The 16,729-nt window shown below is 34.9% G+C and overlaps 1 long non-coding RNA gene across 1 annotated transcript; it reads left to right on the plus strand.

Moving 5' to 3' along the window:
* Positions 1-3,901: 3,901 nt before the first annotated feature.
* Positions 3,902-16,283, plus strand: LOC108296241. Its single transcript, XR_001821781.2, has 3 exons — positions 3,902-4,033; positions 6,948-6,949; positions 16,271-16,283. It is a non-coding gene; the product is annotated as an uncharacterized LOC108296241 (long non-coding RNA).
* The last annotated feature ends 446 nt before the right edge of the window (positions 16,284-16,729 follow it).

Below are 16,729 nucleotides of genomic sequence, written 5' to 3' on the forward strand. Positions count from 1 at the left end.
CAGCTCATAAAAATGATCCTTATTTATTGTGCTTCTACTGAATACATATTTAATATAAATGTAAATCTCCTAAATACTTTAAAACATTCCATTGCCATGCAATGTCGAATTTGGTATAATTATGGTATGATTAAAAAGGCAGGTGACTTGAAACGAGTTAAGTGGCATCTTCCAATCTGGAGCCCCCTCAAAGAATACATACTAGGAGCATTTATGTTTTCTTGATAGTGATGACAGAAGAGAAATAAGCTCCACTGAACTGAACCATCATTACTTCCCCATTCCCCCACATACACACACATTTAGGTGAGAAGTAATATTTCGGTGCATCTTCGAAGCATTACCTTGAGGGAATATGATGAGCTACACATATGGGTCAGCTTAATGTCCCCATCACTAGTTCCTGAGGTGTGCAGTAGTAGCTACAGAGAATAAAAGCTTTCCCCTCTTTGGGGAAATAATCATAGCTCAATATTCTTAACCCCTTAAAATATTTTAAGTCAAACACCTAAAATCAGTGACTTATTGGCAACAGCTTAAAATAACAAAACCAAATACATGATGATTCTATACATATCCCCCTTCCCTTTTGACTAACACATGCTTGGCTTGTAAAAAGCTTTATACTTTACTTTCATCTGTTCAATATTCACCAAATTCTGTACTGAGCCCTTCAGAACTGTGTTTTTGAAAGGATCACAGGCAATAAGATTCATTTTAACTTGGGCTGGAGCTTTAATCCAGAGGAGGGCCTCACTACATCAAGGAGAAACATCTGGTTAAAACACAATGGGCTTGTCACGGTGCCATAAAATTCATGCTACTGATCATTATTTTGGCTTGAGATGTTGAAGGCTAATTTATTAAACCAACAAATCATTGTGCCTAGTAAGTTTCAGACTCTGTGATAAGTGTTAGAGAAAATCAAACAGATGAATTGAATATCTTAAAAACCTTTAGAGATAAATTTATCCCTCATTTGGTCTATAAACAAGCCTCTTTCAAAATGTCCAAAACCAATTTGGTGTCCCCAGAGCAATTGTTAACATGTTATCAATAGTGCTGTGTTCATTAAATGCCTGTTATGATGAGATATATTTATGACGTGTTTAGAAACCTCTTCCTCGGGATCCAAAAGACTGAGTGATAGAAGAAGAGAAACTACAGGTATACTTATATGTTGATGTTATGTTAAGGGATATAGGAACCAATCAAATAAATCTCCTTGGCTTTTAGGACAGCTCCTGTGCTTCTTATAATGACTAAGGGAAACAACTTCACGTCCACTAAGTGCTAGAGAATTCTGTCCTCACAAGCCAACGCCATGGGTTCAATCCCATGTTGGTTGGTGATGTTCATTCTGCTTCATGGTCACAAAAAATGTAGATTTAGAAGTAAGATCAGATTCATATTTTTACCATTGCTTAGTTAAAGATGACAGCTTTAGAAAGTGATTCAACAGATGCTTTCCCAGTATCTTGTTGATTTTTAATAATCACCTTCAACTTCTTATTTCCAACGAAATTAATTTTTTAATACCAATCATTTCTAATGTTATAGTTTCCATCCGCTTGGCATTTGGGGAGGTTTATGTCCCCTTCCAGGGGAATTTTTTTCCTTTTCTACTCACCTAAGACCAGAGGAGATGAAAGTTCTTGATTCAGGCAAATGTGTATTTGAAATCCCACTCTGTCACTAACGAGCTATAAGATTTTGGCTAAGCCACTTAGCATCTCTAAGGATAGGTTTTATCCTCTGTAAAATAGGGATGAAAAGTAGATTCTTATGAGAATGAGATAAGCCATATAAAGCACTTTATATCAGGACTTGGACCCACTAGGTGCTCAATTAATGGCTGCTATTACTGGGTATTATCTTGCACTGCAAGTGGGGGTTAAAGGTGGAGGAAATCACCTCCATCATTTACTAACTGTGTAATCTGGATTAAATTGGTTCACTTCTCTTAACATATCTAAATGAACACTACAATTACCTTAATGAAACCTCGGTTTCTTCATCTGTGACATCAGGATAATAGTAGTGTTCATTTAGATGTGTTAAAAATTAAATATGCTATAATGCATATAAATTCTGTAGCATATAGTAGGAATTCTGTAATTATTAGGTTAAAGTTTGCTATAGCAAAACCAAAAATCCCTTCATTTTAATGAGGGCTCTTTTTAAATGGTGTGGTTGCTGGATTTAAGTCATACAGTCAATGAAATATTGCATTCCTATACTATTATAGGAGTGAAATTAACCAACTATTCTTTATAACTCAGTGATAGAGAGCTGGCTTCTCATATTCTAGGAATGTGATCTCATCTAGCCACATGTCTTCATGTAGATTTCTCCTAAATTTACATTTTTGCCCTGATTTCTACTCTGACTTCCAAACTCATATATCTATCTATCTCTCCTGTACATTTCTACCTGGATGTGTATTAGGCATCTCAAAATTAATATGGCCTAAAAAATAAGTCTTTACCACATACCTTGCCAAAAACCTATGACATACCCTTTCCTCCATTCTTTCTCTCTCCTAGAGTCTTGTTGAATCTACATCCAAAGCATACTCTCAATATCTATACCTACTTTTCTCTATCTCAACTGGCACTATTCTAGGCCAAGTGTTCATCATCTCTCTCCTGGACAACTACTGGAGCACCTTAATTTTCTTCCAGCTTTTATGCTGGGTCTTCATATTTTGCCTCAATCATGTATTAAACGTGGGCCTCTAATGGGGTTAAGGACATGCCATCCCAAAATATATTTGTTGAAGACCAGAATATGCCACTCCAAATTATGCCTCTTTTGCATATGGATTATTGAGTTGGTTATTTTGAGAAACTGAAGACATAGGAGAAGCTCTGAAAAGTTATCAATTGGTAAGAGAAATTTACATCTATAAAGGAAATCTTCTTTTGTAATGATGTCTACCTCTTTATGCCAAGAAGAGAAGGATGACCAAATCACTAGGGACTGTTATTCAGTGGAGAAGGCATGGACTTAAAACTGCATAACAAACCTTACCTTTATTTAATGGTGCTATTTTTTTTTCCTTCTGGTCTTAACCAGGCCTTTTCTATACCCTTTTTTCACTGTTTCAGAGAATTGTTCTATTTAAGCCTTAAGTCTAAGACAACTTTTTAAAATTTACTAATTTCTGTTTCTTTTCTCTCATTTATATATGAAGTATAAAAATTAATGAACTTGTGATTGCTTTTCTTTTGTTAATCTGTCTTTCATTACAGGAGTCTGTCCCAACTAAGAACTCTAGAAGGTAAAGGGAAAATTATTTTTCCTCCCTTGCACCTCCATGGGAAGAGCACAAGGCAGCACTGGGCAGGTGAGGCAGTCTCAGGAGGTTAAAACTGAAGGCTGTGTGCTTACCACACTTCCAGTAACAGGGACAATATGTCCTTTGTTGAAGGGGAATCTGGATAGTGCAACTCTGTGCTCATAACAATGGTTATCCTAATTCAAAGCTCTTACCTGGGTAGTTCTAGAACATAAATTTATAACTCTCTGATATTCTCTTACAGAATTATAGAATATTTAAATGTCACAGAACACTTAGATTTTACAAAGATTTTATGCTTTTATTTCAATTATTTCAATGGCTCTGTAACATAAGCATTTCTGTACTGATTTTTCACTTGAGGAAATTGTGAATCAGAGAGGTTATGACTCAAGGTTACACATAGAGTAACTGGTGTAAAGTGAACTTAATCCTTGCTTTGACACTAAACTCCAGTGTTCTTTCTACTATGCTTTACTACCTCCCTAACCAGATAGTTTAGGTGAGCAGAAAACTTCATTTCCAACCATACTCCTTAACTGAAGGCTCTTTTTAAAATTTTAACTTTTAAGTTTAGGGGTACATGCACAGGTTTGTTATATAGGTAAACTTGTGTCATGGGGATTTGTTGTACAGAGTATTTCATCATACAGGTTTTAAGTCTAGTACCCATTAGTTATTTTTCCTGATCTTCTCCCTCCTCCTACCCTCCACCTTCTGATAGGCCCTAGTGTCGGCCGTTCCCCTCTATGTGGGAGCAAAATGATGAGAACTGAAGACTCGTATACTCTTTTTGTTCTTTCTGCCTAAGTGTGTGTGATGTGTGTGTGTGATGTGTGTATGAGAGAGAGAGAGAGAGAGAGAGAAAGAGAGAGTATCATTATTACTGGAAGTGTGGGTAAAATTGACACACGCATTTAAAAAATGTAGTCTCCAAATAATCAGGTTAAGGCCTTCTTGGAAAGATTTCCCTGGTTAATAATATGTTTTGAAGAGTATCTTTTAAAAATTATTTGTTCTTTATGAAAATTATTTAATGACAATGCTCTAAGTAGGTGTTTATCTATGGGGCAAGAGTTAAAATTGCATCTAATCACTGTCAGATAATCCCTTAAAGAGAGCTTTAAGATATCTTTGCATGCTGAGCACATGCTGAAGACAAACTTCCATATTCAGCAAATCTGCATTTATTATTCACATATAGCAAGTAAGAATGGTAACTAAGCTTCAAAGAACTTTTTCAGTGTCAAAGTCCAAAGCCTTGCCAACTGATTTGAGAGTGTGGTCAAACCTTGTTCATTAGTCAGCCTGTCAGCCTGTCAGAAAAATTATGTGAAATTGTAGGTAATAACTCATTAGCAAGAAATAGCTATTGTTAATTATGACAAGGTCAGGAAAGTAAGATCTTTCTGAATTTGAGAGGATATTAAAAATAATAAGAAAAATGTCTTAGAGTAGAAAAAGACCCAAAATCAAATACAGGAAACCATGCCTGAAGAAAGGGAGCGTGATGGTATACTATGAGTTATGTGATGCTCTGGGACCAAAGAAGCAAGTCCCCAGAATTAAGTAGCTGCTGCTTGAGGTTGTCAGTGGCCACTTAGGGCTCTGTTCTCTGGCCCATATGCTCTCCCTTTTCAGGGGAGTATCATCTTGACTAGCTCATTAAAATTCAAAGTATGTTAGAATTATTTTGTTACAATACCCTTATTGAGTTGGCCACTCAATATGTGTAGAGAAATTATCTTGGTTGCTTGAGTAAGTTGGGAGAGCTAAAAAGAGAGGGGTTTTTAAAAAGATTATGATTCTTCAAGGGTCTAGAACTAGAAATACCATTTGACCCAGCAATCCCATTACTGGGTATATACCCAAAGGATTATAAATCATTCTATTATTAAAAATACATGCACACATATGTTCATCGCAGCACTGTTTACAATAGCAAAGGCTTGGAACCAACCCAAATGTCCATCGATGATAGATTGGATAAAGAAAATGTGGCACATATACACCATGGAATGCTATGCAGCCATAAAAAAGGATGAGTTCATGTCCTTTGCAGGGACATGGATGAAGCTGGAAACCATCATTCTCAGCAAACTAACACAAGAACAGAAAACCAAACACCACATGTTCTCACTCAGAAGTGGGTGTTGAACAATGAGAACACATGGACACAGGGAGGGGAACATCACACACTGGGGCCTGTTGGGGAGTAGGGCAGGGTAGGAGAGGGACAGCAGGGCGTGGGGGGATTGGAGAAGGATAACATTAGGAGAAATACCTAATGTAGATTATGGGGAGATGGATGCAGCAAAACACCATGGCATGTGTATACCTATGTAAAAATCCTGCATGATCTGTACATGTAGCCCAGAACTTAAAGTATTTTTTTAAAAAAAGAAGAGCCCAAAGACACACATTTGCAAATAACAACAGCTACTGTTTAATAAGTATTTGCTGTGTACCAGCAACTTCATTAAGTATTGTATGTATATTTTCTAGTTTGTTCTTCAAAACAATTCTGGAAGGTAGGAAATAAAATTATCCCCATTTTATGTATGAGGAAACTAAGAAACAATGATGTTAGGTCACTTGCCCAGGAGATGGCAGTGCCACTAGATTAGGTAGTTGTGTCACTAGAACTAAGATCTGAGTAACTCTCAAGTTCTCTTAATAACTCTTAACATAATAATAATAATGACATTATTTCTTAACATAATAATTTCTTAGAGTGAAAAAAATTGGACCACAAAAAGAAAATTCATTGATAAGTTGGACTTTATCAAAAGTAAAAATTTCTATTCTTCAAAAGACAATATTACAAAGATGAAAAGGCAAGCCATAGATCAGGACAAAATACTTGCAACACCTATATTTGACAGAAAACTGTTATTCAGTATATATAACAAACTCCTTCAACTTAATAATAAAAAGTAAAATTGGCTGTGTGCAGTGGCTCATGCCTGTAATCCCAGCACTTTGGGAGGCTGAGGAGGGTGGATCACAAGGTTAGGAGATCGAAACCATTCTGGCTAACACAGTGAAACACCATGTCTATTAAAAATACAAAAAATTATCCAGGCATGGTGGCACACACCTGTAGTTCCAGGTAGTCAGGAGGTGGAGGCAAGAGAATCACTTGAACCCAGGAGGTGGAGGTTGCAGTGAGCTGAGATTGCACCACTGCACTCCAGCACAGGTGACAGAGTGAGACTCTGTCTCAAAAAAAATAAAATAAAAAAAAAGACTTGTACCTATATTTTACAAAATAAAATAAGACATATGAATGCCTAAGAAGCACATGAAAGATGCTCAACCTCATTAGTCATCATAGAAATGCAAATAAAAACCACAACGACATACCACTTTACACCTATTATAATGGCTAAATTTTACAATTGATCATAACAAACGTTGATGAGGAAGTAGAGCAACTATAATTCTCATCCACTGTGGATGGAATTTTTAAAAGGTAAAATTATGTGGATTTTTTACTTTTAAACTTTACAAATAAGTTGAAAAAATAAAGAGTACCAAGAACACTCATATACACCTAATCCATATTAATCTATTGTCAGCATTTTATCTGGAGTGAGACAATATCTTATTGTAGTTTTGATTTGCATTCCTCTGATAATCAAAGATGTTAAGCACCTTTTCAAATAACTATGTACTATCTACAGATCTTCTTTTGAGAAATGTGTATTCATATATTTTGTCCAACTTTAATCAGATTATTAGATTTTTTTCTATAGAATTGTTTGACCTCTTTATATATTCTAGTTCTTAATCCCTTTATATATTCTGGCCAGATTGTTAGTTTGCAAATATTTTCTCCCATTCTGTGGGCTGTATCTTTACTTTGTTGATTGTTTCCTTTGCTGTGACAAAGCTTTTTGACTTGATGTGATCACATTTCTCCCCAAAGTCCTCTTCAGTCTTCCTTCTCCTCTCCTCAAGTAGTCAAAAGGTATCTTTTTGGAGCCACAAGCTGTTCAGCCTGGGGTTTGGGGAGGGGTGGTACAAGCATTATCTCAGCCACCTTGACTGGTGTCTCTGGCTCTCATGGCCCCCAAGTCCCCTGGCTCTGAGCCCCATTCAGCAATAGAACTTGCCCATGAGTCACAGTACATGTGGCCTATACTGCCTTTCAAGTTTATTTAGAGCGCCAGAGCACTTTAGCTCATGGTGGTGAGGCTTGCCAAACCTCAACTTCTAACCCCTGGGATGGGTGATTCCCCTCTAGCTAAGGCTAGTTTAAATGTTCCTTCTATGAGAGAGCATCAGCAGAGCTCAGCTAGGTTTTGCTTTCTGCTGTGACAGGGTAGCACTAAGTTCAATCCAATGTCTCACAATTCCTGTGTTATCTGCCTCCCAAGTGCACGCCACATGACTGCTGTCAGAAGGTGGGAGAGGGTGGCATCAATGATTCAAGACTCTTTCCTACTCATTTTCAGTGCCTCTTTCAGTATATATGAAGTTAAAAGCAAGTACTATAGGTGCTCACCTGATTTTTGGCTTTTATGAAGGTGCCTTTTCTGTATGTAGATAATTGTTAAATTAGTGTCCTTGAAGGAGGGACAATTGGTGGAGCCATTTTTTTGGCTATCTTGCTCTGCCCCTTTCACAGTTAGGTTTTAAAACAGTTTGTTTAGGCCAGGCACAGTGGCTTGCACTTGTAATCCCAGCATGTTGGGAGGCCAAAGCTGTGGATCACTTGAGCCCAGGAGTTCAAAACCAGCCTAGGCAATGTGGCAAACTCTGTCTCTCCAAAAAAAAAAAAAAAAAAAAAAAAAAAGCTAGGCATGGTGGCATGCACCTACTCAGAGGTTGAGGTGGGAGAATCAATTGAGTCTGGGTGGTTGAGTCTGTGGAAAGCCATGATCACACCATCACACTCTAGCCTAGATGACAGAGCAAGAGTCTGTCTCAAAAAAAAAAAAAAGTAGTTTGGTTGTTTCTTATAAAGGTACCTATACGTTTATAACATTACCTATTTCCACTCTCTGGTATTTACCCAAGAAATATAATAACATATGTCCACAGAAAGACCTGTTTGCAAAGGTACATAGTCACATAATTCATAACAGACCCAAACTAGAGAATACCCAAATGCCCATAAGCTGTTAAACTGATAAAATCTATGTTATAGTCACACCATAATAAAAAAAGAAAAGCTGCTGATACACACAAAAACATGTATAAAGTTCATAGACTTTATGCTGACCAAAATAAGCCAAACACCAAGGAAAATATTCTACAAGATTCCATTTACATGAAGATTCTAAAATACTGTCATGTGTTGGTTAATGATGGGGATATTTTCTGAGAAATGAATTGTTAGGTGATTTTATCTGGGAATTTCATAGAGGGTACTTACACACACCTAGATTGTATAGGCTACTACATACCTAAGCCATATTGTACAGCCTATTACTCCTAGTCTACAAACTTATACAGCATGTTACTGTACTGAATGCTGTAACACCAATTGTAAATATTTGTATATCTAAACACAGAAAAGGCAAACTAAAAATATGACACAAAAGATAAAAAATGGTACGTACACCTGTATAGGGCATTTACCTTGAATAGAGCTTGAAGGTCTGCAAGTTGTTTTGGGTGAGTTACTAAGTGGTCAGTAAATGTGAAGGCCTACAACATTACTGCATACTACTATAGACTTTATGAACACTGTACACTTAGGCTACACTAAATTCATTAAAAATTTTTCTTTCTTTAATAGTAAATTAACCAGTGATTGCTATAACTATTTTACTTTATAAAATTTATTTTAAATTATTTGACTCTATTGCAATAACACTTAGCTTAAAATGCAAACACATCGTATATCTGTACAAAAATATTTTCAGTGTATCATTATTCTACAAGCTTTTTTCTGTTTTCAAATTTTTTAGTTATTTTTTAACTTTTTTGTTAAAAACTAAGACACAAATACACACATTAGCCTAGGTCTACACAGGGCTATGATCAGGATAATCAACATCACTGCCTTCCACCTCCACATCTTATCCCCCTGGAAGGTCTTCAAGGGCAATAACACGTGTAGAGCTTTCATTTCCTACAATAACAATGCCTTCTTATGAAATATCTCCAGAAAGACCTGCCTGAGGCTGTTTTGTTATTAACCATTTTTGTGTATGTAGGAGTATACTCCAAAGTAAAAATAAAAAGTATAGAATAAGTAAATACAAAAAACAGTAACATAGTTGTTTATTATCATAATCAAGTATTATATAATATATGTGATTGTATATACCATATTTTCATATGACTGGTAGGTAGCACAGTAGGTTTGTTTACAACAGCATCACTACAAACACATGAGTAATATGCTATGCTATGATTTTATGATGGCTGTGATATGACTAAGTGATAGGAAATTTTCAGCTTTCTTATAATCTTATGGAGCAACTGTTGTACATGTGGTCTGTCACTGATACAAACCTTGCTATACAGTACATGATTTATATACAAAACAATCTATATTTTTTAAAAGATAGCAAGAAAAAACCCAGTGGTTGTCTGGGGCAGGGATGTGAGAGGTGCTGGAGATTGCCTACAGAGGGGCCCAAAGAAATGTTACAACCTTAATTTGGTTGGTAGTTTTATGGGTTACATTTGTCAAACCTCATCAATCTATACACAAAATGTATATTTCCTTGTATATAAAGTATACTTCAACAATGAATGATTTTAAAAATTTAATAAAGAGAAAATGCTTTTAAAATATTATTTGATTGAAGGAAAATCTGACTCAGTAAAATAAGTGAACAAAATAAATCACTGTTATAGAAATTGTTTCCAAGAATCAATCTTCTATCCTAAAAACCAAATCCAACCCATCAACTAGGGAAGCACCTATTACATAGGGATGGGTACGCAACACCTCCAATTCTTGGCCATTACACCTATGGATGATAGCTTTACTTTTCCCAGTAAGGGATATTCCCAAATGGTAGACACAGGGAAGGAGAGAGCCTTTTTTCTGTTCACATATATTCTGTATTAAAAATAATTCCATGAATTTGATGCCTAGATGGAATGAATCTATCAAAGAAAACATCATAAGACAAAAAAAAAAATACAAGAAGTAAAATGAACACCTACTCCAAAACATTAGATTGTTATCTCTTCTAATTAGGTTAATCGGATCCCCAATCTAATTAGAACTCACTTTGAACCATTTCAGCTTTGAAAAGTTGCCCTAGGTCTTGGCCTGGGCACAAGTGTTGTTTGTTGCCTGCCTGATCTGTTGGCTCTGATTGAGAGTGTGGGGCATTAGAGCTTGGCATGAAGCTGGTCACTTTAGGCACTGAAACCTCTTAATCACTCACTCACTAACTATAATTACTCTCTGCTAAAACTTTATCTATTCCTGACTCACAGGCTGTTCTCACTTCAGTTTAAACTTCTGGTATTTTTCCTGGACTGAGGATGGAATAGGAACATCTTCACCATACTCAGGTTCCATGCACTTAAAAAGGAAAAACTAAAACTTAACAAAGATGGAAATATATAGGATGCCTTTTTTTTCTATGAGAAAAAAATCTCTCTCTCTCTCTTTCTTTCTCTCTCTCTGTCTTGTACATGCATTATTTTTTAAAAAATTATAAAATATAGATAATATAAAATTTACCACTGTAACCATTTTGAGTGTACAGGTCAGCGCCATTAAGTACATTTGCAATGTTGTATGACTATCATCACTATCCATTTCCAGAACTTTTTCTTCATCTCATAATATCTCTCTTAATGAATAATATTACCAATGTTTATCTCCTTGCTTAAAAACTTGTAATTTCTGCATAAGCTATTTACTCTCTACAATTAACTGATTTAAAAGAGAGTTCATCATCAGGCTTCTTTCCCATATTTTTAATTTTCTTTCTAGAACCTTTAAAATATTTTGAGAATACAGAACTAATCCATTTTAAGCAGTTGCTCAGAATAGCAGTTTACTCACAGAGAGATTATGGCACAAGGGGTATGCCATCCTCCCATGTTTCAGGGGATGAAGTATCAGAACAGATCCTAGAGAGGGGTTGAGTTTCTCTCTACTGAACTCTGCCTTTATTTCCGGAAGTTGCCACTGCATAATTTGTGGTGAATCATCAAGCTAGAATAGCAGGCATGGCAGTTTGTATTTTCTTAGACATAGACAAACCAAGAAAAAACTGGTACAGTCCATACTATATGCTCACTAATATTTATCTTTAAAATTAAGTATGATGAACTAGTTAAAGTTAGTAAATAATTAGGTTAGTCATGCAATTCCACATAGAACAAGTGGGAAACAATAGATACCTGTGAAGGTTTTCTAATTTTTGCTTTATGTATCCTATTTCTGTCAACATGTTGTCCAATCATTTTAAAAAGAACTCTGCTTTATCTATCCCAGATTAATCACAGTTCTATAACAATTACATTTCATGGTTTAAAATGTTCCATTGGTACTTTCTTACTCTTTACTAAAATTCAGTAACAGTTAAGTCAGAAACATATATTCTCTGCTCTTTTGTTGGACAAAATAATTAATTTCGGCGTAGGTTTTAACTTGAAGTTGTGCTTTGTTTGCCCACTTACTCTTTCCCTCAGTCTGAGTTTCCAAGCTACTTGGACACACCTTTTTAAACTAAAGGTATGTCTGTCCTTAAAGGTTTTAAAAATTCTCTCAGAACTGCTTTCTCTTGGTGAATGAAAAATCTTTATTTGACATTTTAAAGCTTGATTACTTAAAAGAGCCACATTGCACCATTTTGTAACAAAAACTGCCTTGGCTTGAATTAAATTACATGGGAAGTTATCTACACCTAATCAATATTAGATTTATTTGTAACTCACCTGATTCTTAAAAATATATAAGATAAAATAATACAAATATAAATGAAATAAATTATATAAGAGGTTTCTCTTCCTGAACCCATGAATCAGAGTATTCCTTTACATTAACCACACCCTACCATTCCTTCACAGCTTAGCAGTTCCCTTATAAAGTCTCTTCTGACTAACCCAGATTGCAAAGCTCTCTTCTTTCTCTGAATACCTACTGCAGTTCCACAAGCTCTTTATACCATCCTCACACTTCTGCCAAAGACAGCTGATTATATTATTCCCCTACTCAAAAGCCTATAGTGACTCTCCCCTTCTTCAATGATAATTACAAAATCTTTTAACAAAGCAATGAAAGACCCTTATAGTATGCCCCAGTCTTCTTCTCTGCCCTCAAAACCCACCCTGAATTATAAGAACTGTCCTCTAGTGATACCACACAGCTGGGAGTTCTTAAATATACCATGCAATTTACTTCATACCTCTGTGTATTGGCCCATGTTTCTTCTAACTGGAATGTCTTATTTCCTTTTTATTGTCTGCTGAATGCCCATGCATCTTTTAAGACCTGGTCAAGAGTCACTTTCTTTGTGAAAAATTATCTGACCCTCGTAAGCAAAACTAACATATTATAAAGTTATCACAATTAAAAGAACATGATGCTGGCATATAAATAGTCAAATATATCAATGAAACATAATAGAACTCCAAAACAGACATATATATATATCTAAGAATTTAATGTATTGGAAAGAAGGAATTTCAATTAAATGATACTGATACAATTGACCATTTGTTAAGAAAAACATGAAAAAAAGCAAAAACAATACACACCAAGTATCATTAAAAAAGTCAAATTGATTGTTCAACACCCGCCTATGAGTGAGAACATGCGGTGTTTGATCTTCTGCTCTTCTGTCAGTTTGCTGAGAATGATGGTTTCCAGATTCATCCATGTCCCTACAACATGGACACAGGGAGGGGAGCACTACACACTGGGGTCAGTTGGGGGGAAATAGGGGAGGGACGGTGGGGGGTGGGGAGCTGGGGAGAGATAGCAAGGGGAGAAATGCCAGATGTAGGTGATGGGGAGGAAGGCAGCAAATCACACTGTCACGTGTGTTACTATGCAACAATTTTGCATGTTCTTCACATGTACCCCAAATCCTAAAATGCAATAAAATAAATGGGAAAAAAAAAGTCAAATTGATTCTTAAAAATGAATCATAAAATATTATTACATAAAAATAGAACTGACTAAACTATCTGTATGGCTTTTTAGTAAGGGATAGAGCTGTTTTTTAAAAAAGTGAACAAAATACTTCAATAAAAATATTAATCTTTTTTTAAATTGACAAATAATTTTATATATTTATGGGGTACAGAGTGATATTTTGAAACACACAATGTGCAATGATCAAATCAAGATAATTAGTGTGTCTAAACTTTTATCACTTTTTTGTGCCGGAAACATTCAAACTCCTCTTTTCTAGCTATTTCAAAATATACATTAAATTATATACATTATATATGCATTAAATATATATACAGTATATACATTGTATATACATTATATACAAAATATACATTAAATTCTAATGTTTCGTAGAATTGTAATGTGACATTACAATTCTACGAAACATTAGAATTTATTCCTCCTATCTAGTTGTAGTTTTGTGTCCTTTAACCAACCTCTCTCTATTCAGCTCTCCCCCATATCCTTCCAAGCCTTTAGTAACTACTGTTCTACTCTGTACTTGAAGGAAATCAATTAATTTAACTTCCACATATGAATGAGAACATACAGTATTTATCTTTCTGTGCCTGGCTTATTTCACTTAACATAATTATAATTACCTCCAGTTACATTCATGTAGCTGCAAACGACAAGACATAATTCTTTTTGTGGCAGAATAGATTCTTCTGTGTATATATGTGACATTATTTATTCATATGTTGTTGGACACTTACATTGATTCAATATCTTGTTTATTGTGAATTTTGCTGCAATAAACATGGGAGTGTAAATATCTCTGATTTATTGACTTCTTTTCCTTTGGCTATATATCCAGTAGTGGAATTTATGAATTATATAATAGTTTTATTTTCAGGTTTTTGAGGAGTCTCCATACTGTTCTCCATAATGGTTTTATTAATTAGATTCCCACCCTCAGTGTATAGTGTTCTTTTTTCTCCATATCCTCACGAGCATTTGTCCTTTTACTCCTTTTGATAATAGCCATTCCAACTAGAGTGAGATGATATCTTATCGTGGTTTTGCTTTGTATTTCCTTGATGATCAATGATGTTAAACACTTTTTCATATATTAGCTGGCTATTTGTGTGTCTTCTTTTGAGAAATGTCTATTCAGATCATTAGCCCATTTTTAATGGAATTATGGTTTCTGTGCTAAGTTCTTTTGAGTTCCTTGTATATTCTGCATATTAATTCCCTGTCAGATTAATGGTGTGTAAATATTTCTCCCCATTCTGCAAGTTGTCTCTTCATTCTATTGATTGTTTCCTTTGCCGTGCAGAAGCTTTTTAATTTGGTATAATCTCATTTACCTATTTTTGCTTTTGTTCCCAGACCAATGTCCTGAAGTATTTTCTCTATGCATTTCTCTAGTCATTTCATGGTTTGAATTCTGATGTTTGTCTTTAATCTATTTTGAGATTATTTTTGTATTTGGTGAAAGACAGAAGTTGAGTTTCATTTTTCTGCATATGAATATTCAGTTTTCCCATCGCCATTTATAAAAGAGGTTGTATTTCCCCAATGTATGCTCTTGGCGCCTTTATTGAAAATCATTTGGCTGTAAACACATGGATTGCTTCTGATTTATCCACTCTGTTCCATTTGTCTATGTGTCTGTTTTTATGCTGTTACCATGCTGTTTTGGTTACTATAGTTTTGTAGCATAATTTGAAGTCAGGTAGTGTACTGCCCCCAACTATGTTCTTTTTGTTCAGGATTGCTTTGGCTATTTGGCATCTTTTCTGGTTCCAAACCAATGTTAGCATTTAAAAATATATTTGTGTGAAGAACTTCATTGGTATTTTGATAGGGATTGTATTGAATGTCTAAATTATTTTGGGTAGTACGTCATTTTAATAACATTGATTCTTCTAATTCCATGAATATAGGATTTTCTTTTATTTTTTGTGTCTTCCTCTACTATATTCATCAGTGTTTTAAAGTTTTTATTGTATAGAACTTTCACCTCCTTTGTTAAATTTATTACCAGATATTTTATTTTTTTAGCTATTGTAAATGGAATTGCTTTCTTGATTTCTTTTTCTGCTAGTTCATTACTGGTGTATAGAAATGTTATTGTTTTTTATAAGTTGACATTTTATCCTGCAATTTCACTGAATTTGTCTATCAATTCTAAAAGTTTATTGGTGGAGTCCTTAGGTGTGTGTGTGTGTGTGTGTATGTGTGTGTGTGTGTGTGTGTGTATGATCATGCCACCTGCAAAGGAGAAAATTTGATTTTCTCCTTTCCTGTTTGGATACCCTTTATTTCTTTCTCCTGCCCAATTGCTTTGGGTAGAACTTACAGAAATATCCTGAATAAGAGTGTTGAAAGTGAATATCCTTGTCTCATTTATGATGTTAGGGGTGGGTTTGTCATATATGGCCTTTACTGTATTGAGGTGCATTCTTTCTGTGCATACGTTGTAGGAAGTATTTTTTTAATCATGAAGATATGTTAAATTTTATCAAATGATTTTCCTGCACCTACTGAGGTGATCATGTTTTTGTTCTTCATTCTGTTAATGGAATATATCACATTTATTGAATTGTTATGTTGAACCATCCTTGTTACCCTGTCATAAATCCTACTTGATGATAATACATAGGCTTTTATATTATATTTTAATATATATGGGGTTTGTTGTATATATGTTCATCAGAAATATTGGCTTGTGGTTGTGTCTGTGTGTGTGTGTGTGTGTGTGTGTGTGAGAGAGAGAGAGAGAGAGAGAGAGAGAGAGTGTGTGTGTGTCTATACATCCTTGTCTTGTTTTGGTTTCAGAGTAATGCTGGCTTCATAAAATGAGTTTGGAACAATTCCCTTAATGCTTTGGAATAGTTTGAGAAGAATAGGTGTTCTTCTTTGAAAGTTTGGTAAAATTCAGCAGTGACGCTATCTGGTTCTGGACTTCTTTTGGTGGGGGGACATACTTCTTTTTAATCACTGATTTAGTATTTTCACTTTTTATTGATTTGTTCAGGTTTCCTATTTCTTCCTGGTTCAATCTTAGTATGTTGTGTTGAGGAATTAATCCATGTCCTCTAGGCTTTCCAATTTGTTGGCATATTGCTGTTGATAATTGTTTCTAATAATCTTTTGCATTATGCAGTATAAGTTTTAATGCCTTATTTTTCATTTTGTATTTTATGTCTCCACTTTTCTTAGTCTAGCTAACGGTTTGTTGATTTTGTTATGCTTTCAAAGTCCAAATTTTCATGTTGTTGATATTTTGTATTTTTTTATGTCTCTATTCTGTTTATCTTTTCTCTGATATTTATTATTTCTTTTATTCTACTAATTTTAAATTGTGT

Source organism: Cebus imitator, unplaced genomic scaffold (assembly GCF_001604975.1).
Source record: "Cebus imitator isolate Cc_AM_T3 unplaced genomic scaffold, Cebus_imitator-1.0 Scaffold696, whole genome shotgun sequence".
NCBI lineage: Eukaryota > Metazoa > Chordata > Mammalia > Primates > Cebidae > Cebus > Cebus imitator.